The sequence below is a fragment of the Salvelinus fontinalis genome, chromosome 29 (assembly GCF_029448725.1).
Source record: "Salvelinus fontinalis isolate EN_2023a chromosome 29, ASM2944872v1, whole genome shotgun sequence".
NCBI classification, from domain to species: Eukaryota; Metazoa; Chordata; class Actinopteri; order Salmoniformes; family Salmonidae; genus Salvelinus; species Salvelinus fontinalis.
This window is the reverse complement of record NC_074693.1, coordinates 25,071,742-25,084,120: the sequence shown is the minus strand read 5'-3', so window position 1 is coordinate 25,084,120 and position 12,379 is coordinate 25,071,742.

Here is a 12,379-nt window from a genome sequence, read left to right as displayed (position 1 = left end):
GGAGAAAGGTGGAAAGAGAGAAAGATAGTAAATAAAAAGACTAGCACAAAAGAAAACCAAGAAGGAATCAAATCCCCCTGAAGAGGAATTCTCCACTTGATCAATGGCTGGCTGTTTGCAATAATTGTACTATTCTTTAAGGGAACGTGGGGTGATTGGTTGTGTCTGCAGGGTAACCTGATGGAGGTGTCCTTGGTACGGGGACTGCTTTACGCCTGCCAGGCCTGACTGCGGCAGAGATATCACTCCATTCATCACATCCCATTCACAAGACCCTCCCTTATACACCCAGCTGGCAACTCCCTCAGGCACCTACAGTCTCTGTCTGTCTCTCTTCTCTGTCTTTATCTTCCTCTATCGATCTATCGATCTCTGTGATGCTCTGCCTTTCTCGGTTTATCTTTCCCTTCTCTGTTATCTCTTTGTCTACTTCACTCTGTAGTCCTTTTTTTCTCTAGCTTTATCTTTCTCTTTATCTCTCTCTTTTCTCTCTAGCTTTATCTCTCTCTTTATCCCTCTTTTCTCTCTAGCTTTATCTCTCTCTTTATCCCTCTTTTTTCTCTAGCTTTATCTTTCTCTTTATCTATCTCTTTTCTCTCTAGCTTTATCTCTCTCTTTATCCCTCTTTTCTCTCTAGCTTTATCTCTCTCTTTATCCCTCTTTTCTCTCTAGCTTTATCTCTCTCTTTATCCCTCTTTTCTCTCTAGCTTTATCTCTCTCTTTATCCCTCTTTTCTCTCTAGCTTTATCTCTCTCTTTATCCCTCTTTTCTCCCTAGCTTTATCGCTCTCTTTTCTTTCTAGCTGTATCTCTCTCTTTATCCCTCTCTTTTCTCTCACTCTTCATCTCTCCTTTCTCTCTTGCTTTATCTCTCTCTTTATCCCTCTTTTCTCTCTAGCTTTATCTCTCTCTTTATCCCTCTTTTCTCTCTAGCTTTATCTCTCTCTTTATCCCTCTTTTCTCTCTAGCTTTATCTCTCTCTTTATCCCTCTTTTCTCTCTAGCTTTATCTCTCTCTTTATCCCTCTTTTCTCTCTAGCTTTATCTCTCTCTTTATCCCTCTTTTCTCTCTAGCTTTATCTCTCTCTTTATCCCTCTTTTCTCCCTAGCTTTATCGCTCTCTTTTCTTTCTAGCTGTATCTCTCTCTTTATCCCTCTCTTTTCTCTCACTCTTCATCTCTCCTTTCTCTCTTGCTTTATCTCTCTCTTTATCTCTCTCTTTTCTCTCTAGCTTTATCTCTCTCTTTTCCCTCTGGTTTTATCTCTCTCTTTCTTTGTCCTCCTCCATACTGTGTATTAGATCTCTCTCTCTGTCTAATTGCTATCCTGCATGCGTACACAGAGCGCTTTGGTCTAGTGATAATAGCTTCAGCACCATTAACCCCTACCCACCCTCTCTGGTCCTTTGGTGTTGATCCACCTTGTAAATGGACTGGTGGTTAGGGCCAATAATGCACATGTATGCTTGAGTATTCCTTGGTCAAATCCCCATTAAAAGCCTCAGCCTCAGAGGACAAATGAACTGGCTTGTCAATATCTATCAGCAGTCTAAGTGGTGGTCACTGAGGACCCTAGGAATGCTTTTCTCCTCCATACCTGCTAGAGGCAACACATTAGTACTCCCCAATGCCCCCTACATATTATTGGAAATGTAATTGTCAGTGTTGTCATCAGGATTATCATCCTGATCATGCCCAGTGTCATCACAACCATTGTCATCAGCACCACTCATGTTGTCCTTCTCCTCCTCTCTTAGTTTCTGTCTTTTTCCACCTACAAAATCCACCTAATTTTACCACAACATGATTAGAGTCAGATAAGATCCTTTATTGTCCTAGTTGAGGAAATAGCAGAGGATGAAAGACAGTATGCTATAACAATATAGGAGTCTGTGATACACACTGACCTATAAGAGAGATAGTCAGAATACCAGAGAGATAAGTCAGAATAACAGTATAATAGACAGAGATAAGTCATAATAACAGAGGGGTAAGTCGTAATAACAGCGGGATAAGTCATAATAACAGATAGGTAAGTCATAATAACAGAGAGAAAAGTCATAATAGCAGTGAGATAAGTCATAATATCAGTGGGATAAGTCATAATAGCAGAGAGATAAGTCATAATATCAGTGAGATAAGTCATAATATCAGTGAGATAAGTCATAATATCAGAGAGATAAGTCATAATATCAGTGAGATAAGTCATAATATCAGTGAGATAAGTCATAATATCAGTGAGATATGCCATAATAGCAGAGATAAGTCATAATATCAGTGAGATAAGTCATAATATCAGTGAGATAAGTCATAATAGCAGAGATATAAGTCATAATAGCAGAGAGATAAGTCATAATATCAGTGAGATAAGTCATAATATCAGTGAGATAAGTCATAATATCAGAGAGATAAGTCATAATATCAGTGAGATAAGTCATAATATCAGTGAGATAAGTCATAATATCAGTGAGATATGCCATAATAGCAGAGATAAGTCATAATATCAGTGAGATAAGTCATAATATCAGTGAGATAAGTCATAATAGCAGAGATATAAGTCATAATAGCAGAAAGATAAGGCATAATAGCAGTGAGATAAGTCATAAAATCAGTTAGATAAGTCATAATAGCAGAGCTAAGTCATAATAGCAGAGAGATAAGTCATAATAGCATAGCTAAGTCATAATAGCAGAGCTAAGTCCTAATAGCAGAGAGATAAGTCATAATAGCAGAGAGATAAGTCATAATAGCAGAGAGATAAGTCATAATAGCAGTGAGATAAGTCATAATATCAGTGAGATAAGTCATAATAGCAGAGAGATAAGTCATAATAGCAGAGAGATAAGTCATAATAGCCGAGATAAGTCATAATATCAGTGAGATAAGTCATAATAGCAGACAGATAAGTCATAATATCAGTGAGATAAGTCATAATATCAGTGAGATAAGTCATAATAGCAGAGTTAAGTCATAATAGCAGAGGGATAAGTCATAATATCAGTGAGATAAGTCATAATATCAGAGAAATAAGTCATAATGTCAGTGAGATAAGTCATAATAACAGAGAGATAAGTCATAACAACAGAGAGATAAGTCATAATAACAGTATAATAGACAGAGTTAATAAATACAGTTACAGCAGGCTGGTGGTAGCAGTGGGAGTTGTGCATGTGAATGGTCTGATCTAGCATTAGCATAATAAAGATCTATGTTTACATTAGAGGCAGAGAGTTTATACAGGTTTCACTAAGAGCCATTAGTGCCTGCCAACCGTCTCTGAGTGAACTGGCAACAATAGCAACTTATAAGGCAAATACTGCAATCCATCTCTTCCGAGGGAATACGCACACACACAGACACAGTAGCCCTTCAATCTAACAAATACCAACAAAGGCAGTACCTTCATAGCGCATACCCATATTGGAGAGATGACATAACCAATTTCTTCTCAGAGTAGACATCATGATTTTTTTACAGCAGTGCCCTACTTTCCCAAAACTTCAGATTTTCCCCAAAGTGTTTTGCAAAAGACTTAATGAAGGCTTACAAGCAAGCGAGGAGCTGTCAATGTTAGGCAGAGAGCAGAGTTAGGCAGAGAACAGAGTTAGGCAGAGAGCAGAGTTAGGCAGAGAGCAGAGTTAGGCAGAGAGCAGAGTTAGGCAGAGAGCAGAGTTAGGCAGAGAGCAGAGTTAGGCAGAGAGCAGAGTAAGGCAGAGAGCAGAGTTAGGCAGAGAGCAGAGTTAGGCAGAGAGCAGAGTTAGGCAGAGAGAAGAGTTAGGCAGAGAGAAGAGTTAGGCAGAGTTAGGCAGAGAGCAGAGTTAGGCAGAGTTAGGCAGAGAGCAGAGTTAGGCAGAGAGCAGAGTTAGGCAGAGAGCAGAGTTAGGCAGAGAGCAGAGTTAGGCAGAGTTAGGCAGAGAGCAGGGTTAGGCAGAGAGCAGAGTTAGGCAGAGTTAGGCAGAGAGCAGAGTTAGGCAGAGAGAAGAGTTAGGCAGAGAGCAGAGTTAGGCAGAGAGCAGAGTTAGGCAGAGAGCAGAGTTAGGTAGAGAGCAGAGTTAGTCAGAGAGCAGAGTTAGGCAGAGAGCAGAGTTAGGCAGAGAGAAGAGTTAGGCAGAGAGAAGAGTTAGGCAGAGAGAAGAGTTAGGCAGAGAGCAGAGTTAGGCAGAGAGCAGAGTTAGGCAGAGTTAGGCAGAGAGCAGAGTTAGGCAGAGAGCAGAGTTAGGCAGAGTTAGGCAGAGAGCAGAGTTAGGCAGAGAGCAGAGAGCAGAGTTAGGCAGAGAGAAGAGTTAGGCAGAGAGCAGAATTAGGCAGAGAGCAGAGTTAGGCAGAGAGCAGAGTTAGGCAGAGAGAAGAGTTAGTCAGAGAGCAGAGTTAGGCAGAGAGCAGAGTTAGGCAGAGAGAAGAGTTAGGCAGAGAGAAGAGTTAGGCAGAGAGAAGAGTTAGGCAGAGAGCAGAGTTAGGCAGAGAGCAGAGTTAGGCAGAGAGCAGAGTTAGGCAGAGAGAAGAGTTAGGCAGAGAGCAGAGTTAGGCAGAGAGCAGAGTTAGGCAGAGAGCAGAGTTAGGCAGAGAGAAGAGTTAGGCAGAGAGCAGAGTTAGGCAGAGAGCAGAGTTAGGCAGAGAGCAGAGTTAGGCAGAGAGAAGAGTTAGGCAGAGAGAAGAGTTAGGCAGAGAGCAGAGTTAGGCAGAGAGCAGAGTTGGGCAGAGAGAAGAGTTAGGCAGAGAGCAGAGTTAGGCAGAGAGCAGAGTTAGGCAGAGAGCAGAGTTAGGCAGAGAGTAGAAGCAAAACTCGTTGGTGTTTGTTTGCTGCAGCTCACACAACATAAGGTAGCAAGGGGCCAAACGGAGTAAGACGGTTGTAAATAATAATTCATTTCAGAACACAATTTCTCTGGGAGATGGATGGAAATGGAAGCACGGCAGTGGGAGTGAGTGATGGATCAGGTAGTACTCCGGTGTGGTAGAAGGGTGTTACCGGAGGGCTAGTTTGAGTAGCCAAGTCCTCCTGTAGGTGTCATGGCTTGACTGGTCCATCATCTATTATGGAGCCTGCTGTGTCTTGGCTGGGAGAGAGAGGTGTGTATGCGTGAGTGTAGCATGCGTGTGTTTACATTTAGCGTGTGTGTATATGTGTATGGCAGGGAGTGCATCTCTGTGGGTTACTAGACTGGGCTGGGGTGAAGTAGGAATCCCTGGGGCAACTCCTTCTGCAGCTGAGGCTCTAATAATCCATTTCACCACAGGAGATGAGGAAGAGAGAGAAGGCCTGGGGGCACTTAGTGGACAGATGGACTCATCTCCACCGTGACCTCAGGGAGATGGTATTGTAAATGAGGGCGTGTGTATGTGTGTGTATGCAGTTGGCTGTGTGTGTGGGAGTGACTGGGAGCTGGGTGGGTATGTGGGTATACAATATGGTTTAAGGGTATGTGACCTTTGTGCTGCATGAGTGAAAGTCTGTTGATTAACGTCTCTCTAGAGTGAGAGTGAGAGCACAGGTCGAGATTTCTTAGACCAGGAGCACTAACGAAGGCAAGGAAGACGATCGGGAAGGAAAGAGAGGGGGAGGAGGAGGAGAGGAAGAGGAGAATGTGGCCGTCATGGGGTTTCTGGTTGCCATGGTTGCGTGGTGAGAGCATCGGTTGTGTGGCTGGCGTTGCTGGACCCGTGGGAGGGAGGCAGCTGGCTGTTAGACACACCACCAGATGGAGCGGTGTTGGCTATGGTTTCCAGGAACACACACGCAGGCCTTCTCCCCAGTCTGTACATGTGTCATATCAACCCTGTCAACACACACATCACACTAGAATGAATGGTCTGTAGGGATCTGCGGCTGACACACACACACACACACACACACACACACACACACACACACACACACACACACACACACACACACACACACACACACACACACACACACACACACACACACACACACACTACATAGTGGATGGGTTTCCTAACAGTATGCAGACCTCAGAGGCCCAAACTGTAATCAATACTGGAAGTTAAAGCTGGATGGAGGCTGTCTGGGGGATCAGTAGGGCTGAGGAGGGAAACAGGCCTTCATTGGTACCCTTCCTGGTCCGTGAACCTCCACGTAGAGTAGGTGCAGAGAGATTCTAAGTGTGGCAATGTGTCAAAGTTTTCTGTTTGTTTAAAATCACAACCAGGTCTACTTTCCCAGTTTCACAGCTTCACAAAACCATTTGTTTCATCCCTTGAGCTAAAAACCTTACAAAGCCGGCAAACAGCTCAGCTTGAACAGCTATTGAAAATCCTTAACACTATTCTTGAGTGTTACTATGTATAACTGTGCCATAATCTTTGTAGATATGTGGATCAAACACCCCAAAAAAATGTGCACACAATTAATCTAGGAGTTGCTAGAGTTGGTCTGTGATGTCTGACGGTAATAACAACAGAGTTGCTGCTGTTGTCTTAGTCTCTGAGATGGTGTTTAGAGTTAAGACAGGAAGAAGCAGAGACAGGCAGACAGACAGCTACAAAGCAATAACCCAGGATCACACAGTGACCTGTGACCTCATTCTTCCCCAGATAAGTCTAAACATCGCTGAGCTGCATGAGACAGGAGACAGAGACCCACAGTATTTCTCTTAATATTGTAAACCTAAAGCAGTAATTGATTAGTTATAGTTATATCCTTAATTAGATTAGTTATATCCTGTCTGTCGAGGTAGAGCATGAAGAGAGGGAATGGGGAATAATGATTTAGTCTAGTTATTTTTTAAATGAATGAAAACCCTTTCATTTTAGTCACATCATTAACCTATAGTAAGAAGAAATCAATTACGTCCATGTACACAAACGTACATACAGCGGCAAGAACAAGTATGTGAACCCTTTGGAATTACCTGGATTTCTGCATAAATTGGTCATTCACATACAAGTTCAAATACTTGTTCTTGCCACTGTATGTAGGTTTATGTACATGGACGTAATTGATTTCTTTTTACATTCCACTGGTGGCCGCAGCCACACTGATATCCAAAAGTACAATTGGGTTGAATGACTTTGAATGGAAGCAAATGACTGTTACACCCAGTGATGTAGTGGCATCACTTAACCTCGAGTTCGCATCAAGTCCCAAGTCCACTGTGCAGGAGTTTGAGTCCAAGTGCTCCAGTCTGAGTCACTGGGTCCACAATAACTCAAAAAGAAAGGTATCTAACCAGTCAGATATAGTGTAGTGGCAATAGGGATTTTTTCAATAAATTGTTTGCTTTCATTTTTCCTTTCTTTCTGTGCCACCAAATGATTGCATGTAGGCTACTGGTAATGTTACCAGGGCCACGTTCAGTTGCAAAACGTTCTTGAACATTGCAGAGAGAAATTACATAACGAGCTGACGTTATTCTTTTTCAACATGTCAGAGAGGCAGGTTTGTTCTACATAGCATATTTCTATTTGAACGTTCCAAAACCTTGCGTCCTGCTGAACGCGCTGCAGGTTGTTAGCCAACTAATGAGGTAACATGACTGAGCAAGGTGTAGCCTAAACAAATGGTTAACGGTCCAGTCCGCAAGTAGCCTAGGTTTAGAAGAGCCCGGGCTGTGCTTTATGAATGTGAAATGCAGCACAATAGAAATAAAATATAAAAACGTAGCCGGTATTAGGCTTTTGAACGGTAAATCTCTCAAGCCGTTTTCTCGGGGAAGAGGGTGACTTGGCAACGGAACCTGGCTATGAAATGCGGGGGAAAGTGGGAGGTCAAAGCCAGTCTACTTTGCTATACTGCAAGGAGAGAAAAACATTTTACTGTGAAACTTAATGGTGCTATTGTTTTTCCCTTTGTGAAGCAGCTTGTGTTTCTTAACCTGGCAAAGAGTAGTTAATTAGAAGGCTGGTGGTGGGGAAGCAAGAGAGTCGCCTGCACAATGAGTCGGAGCGAACTGTCTGCCCACACTCATCTCTTGCTCCCCTGCAGCTCACCAGCTGATGTAGGCCGGGTGTGGTGCGTCCCTCCCACTGCTGAGCAGAACTGCGAGGCACATCTGTGCTGCTAATATTAATTGTGCGTATCACTGAAAAGCTCTCCATCTCTTAAAAAACCATTGTCCAGTCCACGCAGTCAGATTTTAGTCACAGAGATAATTTTGTCTCATTTTAGTCAACTGAATTTATTTTCTTCCCCATTTGGTTAAATTTTTTCTCAGTATACTTAGTCAGTTGTCGTCACGTCAATCGTCACTGAAAAATAGGTGTTTGACGAATTTTTGAGTCACTGTATTTGTTGACGAAATTAACACTGACACACGCTGACACACAGACACACACACAGTTCATGTCCTGTTTACTGGAAAGTGGTTGCTGTGCAGTGACACGTGCATAAGGAACTGGAGTGTTCTATTAATGATGCAGGAACACCAGCCCTTGTACAAGTCACGGCCGCATTTGACCATGGTTCAAGGACAAGGCCAGGCCAATGCACTCCACCAAACAGAAAGCAATTGCTGCAGTCGGTCTCTGGTTTCTCAAATGGTTCCAAGCGCTAGCGGTGTCACCATACAGGGACACTGAGCTCTGAGTGGAGAGAAGGCGAAGCAAATTGCTACAAGATAAATTAAAGCACAGTAGGGACGTCGCACTGACGAAAGACCAGGCCAATTCCAAACGCCTGGCAGTTGGCAGACAGTACCCAATATACATCTATTGCCCATCGGCATGACAACGGTAAAGATAAAAAGACGTGACACAGCCCAGCCACTCATTACAAGATAACACTCCAGAGGGCCATTAAACGCCGTTACATTTTCAAACGTTCTATCCAGGATGGCACCGTAACAGCCGGCGCCAGCCAAATGGCTCGCCCTGCTTTAAATGGACAGAATCCAGACCATACATATGGAATCAGGTGAACATTCTGGTTAACACCAACAACCTTGCTTTCTGGGAGAAATCATTACAGAAGGATCCAGGCTGGGAGGCAAGAAGTGTACTGATGCATGCTATGATCATTGTGTGCTGTAGAAATGTTACATGATATTGTGAATTCTCCCTGAGTAACTTATCTCTATTTCAAGGAGAACATGTCATGTTTTGTATCATTGTGTAGGGAACATTATGCCCTGAAAAATGACCCACCTTTCCCGGTTGTACAAAGGATTTATCTATCAATAATGGAAGAATATTCAATTCCCAAAGGAAAGGGACTCTCCTCCCTGTGGTTGGGTGTACTCCTGCTATGCCAGACCTAGGAATCAGGCAAGGAGCCTCAGCACCTAGCCCCGCCCTCATTGTCCATTCGAACTGAACACCCCCATGACCCCCTGCCTTTATGTAAGGATGTTTGGGAACCCGACCAGAGATTGAGCTCCTACTGAATTTCACGCAAGAGCATTCAATGCAGCCTTTCCTCACTCGTTTAATCCCTATTGTTGTGAGCGTGTAAAACTGTGTACCTCGATACTGCTTAGGCCATTTACCTTTTAAAATGACCTGCTTTGTCTCGTTTAGAATGGTTGTGAAATAATTGCTTATCCTACACCGTCCTCTCCCTTCCCCTTGCTAACTACTTCATCAGTGCTTATCGTTTTTGCCATAATCTGTCACTGATCAATTAATCCTGTACCGTAGTATTACCTTGTTTTTAAAATTAACATTTGTTTTATAAAATAATATCACTGTCTCTGAGATTTTGAATCTGACTTGTCATTAAAAGAACCTCACAGAACCTTGAGATTGTAATTGTGACAAGTAGGCCTGCGGTTTATGCTACATGCTAAGAGCATTTCCTATCGATTTAAATGATGGTTGGTGCCCTGTTTACCGTAGAATATAGATAAATCCATATTTTACATTCCATGATTAATTGCCTAAATAATTAGACAGTATCATAACGTTAGGCCACTCTGCTACAGCACACATACAAAAAAAGAGCCATTTTCAAGTCGGCATTGTTTCTCCGCATTTTCACTGATTTCCACATAAAGTAGACCTTGGCACTATTTGTCAGAGACAGCGCTCAGAGGGGCTATTGATTGTGGTGGACATGCAGACACCGCACCCAGATGCATGCCTAATCACCTGCAGTAAAATGAAACAATTCCTATAGCAACAGCTCAGGATGACATTGGCCAATGAGAGGCCAACGAGCTTTGTCGTCTATCGCTCTTACATTCCAGGTTCATTTGGGTACAGAGAGAACCAAACTCTTCACTACTGGCGCAGGAAGAAACTTTATCTGATGAAGAGCCACCTCAGACATCATCACTATTAAAGATAGTAAAGGAATAGTGTAGTCTGCAGTAATTCTTTCTTCGTAGAGAGAGGGAGTCAACCGCAGTTTCTATTCCAGAAGCATAGTGTACATACAGTACATGGTGGGTGTTGAACCCTTCACCAGGGGCCTCCTTCAGGGGGCCTGGCCTGCAGCATGACCCTGATCGATGGAAACACGGGCCCTACAACCCTCCTCCGCTGTGTCTGGCCTTGGGTAAAGCCTCTTCAAACACCAGCTTCTGAGACAAACTCGATACAGGTGTTCAGTGCTATGTGTTCAGTGCTCTTGTTCAGTGCTCTTGTTCAGTGCTCTTGTTCAGTGCTCTTGTTCAGTGCTTTGTGTTCAGTGCTTTGTGTTCAGTGCTCTTGTTCAGTGCTTTGTGTTCAGTGCTCTTGTTCAGTGCTCTTGTTCAGTGCTCTGTGTTCAGTGCTTTGTGTTCAGTGCTTTGTGTTCAGTGCTCTTGTTCAGTGCATTGTGTTCAGTGCTCTGTGTTCAGTGCTCTGTGTTCAGTGCTTTGTGTTCAGTGCTCTTGTTCAGTGCTTTGTGTTCAGTGCTCTTGTTCAGTGCTCTTGTTCAGTGCTCTTGTTCAGTGCTTTGTGTTCAGTGCTTTGTGTTCAGTGCTCTTGTTCAGCGCTCTGTGTTCAGTGCTCTTGTTCAGTGCTCTTGTTCAGCGCTCTGTGTTCAGTGCTCTGTGTTCAGTGCTTTGTGTTCAGTGCTCTGTGTTCAGTGCTTTGTGTTCAGTGCTCTTGTTCAGTGCTCTTGTTCAGTGCTCTTGTTCAGCGCTCTGTGTTCAGTGCTCTGTGTTCAGTGCTCTGTGTTCAGTGCTCTGTGTTCAGTGCTTTGTGTTCAGTGCTCTGTGTTCAGTGCTTTGTGTTCAGTGCTCTGTGTTCAGTGCTTTGTGTTCAGTGCTCTTGTTCAGTGCTTTGTGTTCAGTGCTCTGTGTTCAGTGCTCTTGTTCAGCGCTCTGTGTTCAGTGCTCTGAATGCCTGTTATGTGTTATGCATTATGTATTATGTCTTGAGCTTCTGCTGGTGGGTGTGTGGTGGGTGTCTGCACATGTGCGAGTGCATATATTTGAACAAAAGTATTTTTATTCATTTGTATGTAGGTTAGTGCAGAGCAGCAGATTGGATGGAAGTGCGTGTGTATATTTCTTCATGTTTACTGTCAGTCAGGCATGTCCACAGATCGGAGTCTACCTCTGCTGAGCACCTACTCGTTTGTCCTCTATTACTTGCCAAGTCGCCGTTTGGGTGGTGTTATAATATCTATATTATTTGTATACAGTTTTTGTCATTTTTGTACGGAACCCACTGCCCGCAAGTTGTCGTGACATCGTCATGTTCGTCACCCCCAACCCCCACCTCGTCCGTTGGTTGCTCCTGTTGGTCTGCCCTGTACGGAGCTTGCGTGAGCCTGGGTTGCTCCTATTGGTCTGCCCTGTACGGCGCTTGCGCAAGCCTGAGTTGCGCCTGTTTTCCAGTCTGCCCTGTATGGCGATTGCATGTGCCCCCGGGGTCCAAACATGCATGGCTTGAGATGCGGTCAATGGTCGAGTGTGTGTAGCTAGCTACCTACACTGACCAAAATATAAACATCTAACGTGTTGGTCACATGTTTCATGAGCTGAAATAAAAGATCCCAGAAATGGTCAATTCCCACACGCACAAAAAGCTTATTTCTCAAATTCTGTGCACAAATTTGTTGGCATCCCTGTTGGTGAGCGTTTCTCATTTGCCAAGGTAATCCATCCACCTGACAGGTGTGGCATATCAAGAAGCTGATTAAATGGTATGATCGTTACACAGGTGCACCTTGTGCTGGGGACAATAAAAGGCCACAAACTGTGCAGTTTTGTCGCACAACACAATGCCACAGATGTATCAAGTTTTGAGGGATGTGCAATTGGCAGGTTGACTGCAGGAATGTCCACCAGAGCTGTTGCCATAGAATTGAATGTTCATTTACCATAAGCCGCCTCTAATATTTTAGAGAATTTGGCAGTACGTCCAACTGGCCTCACAACCACTGACCATGTGTAACCACGCCAGCCCGGGACCTCCACATCCGGCTTCTTCACCTGTGGGTTCGTCTGAGACCAGCCACCCGGACAGCTGATGAAACTGTGGGTTTGCACAA